This window comes from Octopus bimaculoides, chromosome 16, assembly GCF_001194135.2.
Source record: "Octopus bimaculoides isolate UCB-OBI-ISO-001 chromosome 16, ASM119413v2, whole genome shotgun sequence".
Classification (NCBI taxonomy): Eukaryota; Metazoa; Mollusca; class Cephalopoda; order Octopoda; family Octopodidae; genus Octopus; species Octopus bimaculoides.
In genome coordinates this window covers 14,418,807-14,421,905 of record NC_068996.1, presented here as the reverse complement: position 1 = coordinate 14,421,905, position 3,099 = coordinate 14,418,807, and positions in this window count along the sequence as shown.

Genomic DNA, 3,099 nt, shown 5'->3' with positions numbered 1-3,099 from the left:
GAGGCTATAGTAGAAGACACTTGCCCAAGGTGCCACGCAGTGGGACTGAACCCGGAACCATGTGGTTGGTAAGCAAGCTACATACCACACAGCCACTCCTGCGCCTATAGGATAATCATTGTTGAAAAAAGAATAAAGATAAAATAGAACGAATTTGTTTGTGATTGGTGTTGTGTGGGACCGTGTTTCACTACTTGTGTATAAGGCCGGCCCTTGGGTTGCTGACGCCCCGGTGTGTACAAGCTGACGGTCGTGAAAATTTCCTTGTCTTCGTCATGCCCTCCCTGGCGTCCCCCAGCAGTGCTTCTCAAACTGATGTGGCGTACCGGCAGCTTTTCCCCCCCAATGTATCAGGGACCGGTAATATTAATATATATAATGAATATAATAAAAGCTGACAATTTTTTAAAATCTTAAATTTATTTTGTAAGCACATTATACAATATTTTCTAAGCAAATTTATGTTTCTTTCTTTTGTGAAAACTCGCCGCGTACCGGCACCGGTCTGAGGACCACCACTTAGAGTAGCGCTGCCCTAGCACATGGTGCCCCGAGCGACTGCAGGGTTGTCGGTACCTTGAGCTAGCCCTGATTTTGTAGGTATGCCCATACACAGGTACGTGCGTACGTATGTATATGCATGAGAAATGCATGCATACATACATACATACATGCATGCATACTGTTGATGTTGCAATTCCAAGGTGGCATAGTTGTTCTCCGTCAATGTTGATGCCCTTCTCGCCCCATCAGATTTTGTTGATGATTGCATCTTGTAGGAACGGTATAAACAAATTCGGTGAGATGTTTTCCACTTGCCTTGCTCCTCTTTCCAGCTAGGTCCTATTTATCACTGTATTGGTGTAGCCCGAGGGCTGATGCTGCACCTTTGTAAAGATCTTTCTGTATTGCAATGTAGGTAGGGGTCTATACTTCGGTTCTTCTATGCCGTAAGGATCGGTGTGAATTCATTGGAGTCGAAGGGTTTCTCATAGTAAATATAAGCAAAGCAGAAAGAGATGTTATATTCGTTCGCCTCCTCTTGCAGTCGACTGACAACTTGAATGTATCAACAGTAGAGAATTCTATCTTAAAACCTGCTTATTCTTTTGGTCGATTCTTCTTTCGGGTGAGTTGCATATTCGAAATAAATTTACTTAAAATAACCTTTTCGAATTTCTTTTAAGTATTAGCAAAATATTATCACAGTCAATTCAGATATTTTTCCCATTTAATTCATGAAACCAGATTTTGTCTCCACGTAAAGCAGCTGCATGCCTAATGGCTAAAATCAAGTATCCAGACGGAGGTGACAAATTTTGTGTTAGTGAACGCTAGTAATAAATATTTTTGGTATAAGACCAGCAATTCTGAGGTAGCCGCTCACTGGTACCTATTTTATCAAATCTGAACAGATGAACGGCCAAGTCGACGTCGTTGATGTTGAACTTACAACATAAAGACGACGGTGCGGTAACAATTCTGCCAGTTCGCCTCCCTAAATAGTTTTTCTTTTATGTACAAAGTCTGGTATCATAGCAGAGTTGTATGTGTGTGGGGAGCTTGTTGATTATAACGACACCAATATTCAAGTGGTACTCATTTTATCGACCCCGAAAATATGAAAAGCCAAGTCTACCTCGGCAGAATTTGTACTCAGAACATAAAGAGGGAGGAAATGCCGCTAAGCATTTTGTCTGGCTAACGACTACCAGATCGCTGCCTTTTTTGTTTTTCTTTACTAATACTAACAACAATACTATTACAATTATGAATTTTCTTTGGATTTCTGTCTCCTAGGAAGGTTATCGTTCAAGACTAGATAGCGAAAGTTACGAAGAATATCGTAAGCGGTTTTCGAGATATCAGGCAATCCTTAGTTAGCTCCATTTTACATTAACCTTTAGCGCGTTGAGTGTGTATAAGATGAAACCTGTCTACCATAATAAAATTTATTTAGAATAGATGGTGCAACCAGAGCTTTACATGATGTAAGAAATCAAATATCCACATGTCTGGGATCCTTTTGAATAATAAGAGCTAACTAGTTGGGAGACAAAATTTGTTTCTTTATTGCCCACAGGGGGCCAATATAGAGAGAACAGCACAACCTGATTGGGGTCAGACACAAATGATAAAAAATTATAAACGTTTTCAATAAAATCGAATGAATTACAGTCGGATGAAATACAATACGAAAGACAAAATTACACATGCACAATGAGATAAAAAAAATCCAGGTTATCCTCCGACCCTACGAGCCCTGTTCTGCTACCAGTACCTTTTTGCTCAACCTTATGTCACGTTCACAAGGAGTCTTTCACATCCACCATCCTCGCTACACGCATCCATCTGTCTTTAAACATCCTATCCGACAAGCATTTTCTCTCCAGCCTCATTTTCCTTTTCAGGTGAAAGGTGAAGAATCTCACCAACCGGAGATGAAGTTGCCTGTCGCCATTCCTTTCATTCTCGTCTTCCATATCGCCTCTTTCGCATTTGATATTACTGCGAGAAAGTAATTCTTTTTTTCGTGAGGAAATCAGGTGGGTCAGTTTCTAAAATTGACTCAGACGACAGCTGAGATCTTAAACCCGTCAACAGGTGTTCCGCATATGTCTACACTTCTGGACACTAAACAATAGCGTGCAAGACGGTTTCCCTATCCTGCTCACATCTTGAACAGGCCGATGGACCAGGCTGGCTGTGTCTGGTGAGCTTATCCCGAACAGATAAGGCTCCTAGATAACATTGCCAGGCCAGAGATTTTTGGAAGTCCTTTGTCCTTCGGAACAGACTAACTAGTTATCATCGAGACCCAGGGTCTCCTCCAGGGCATCATCGTTTCCAACCTCAACCAACCTGCTAAAGAAAGAGGCGGTGGTACCAAAACCGCTGGCACTACCCGAGCGACGGAACAGTAGAAGGGTCTTGCGGCACTTCGTATACCATGCACCCAACCTCGATCTTCGACGAAACGGATGTTTCCCAAAGACTAATGAACCTGGGAAACATCCGTTTCGCAAGTGGAGACTTCACCCGTTCACCATCCAGGTAAAGCCAGAGGTACCTCAACCTCAACGCATGTTTGCACATCAA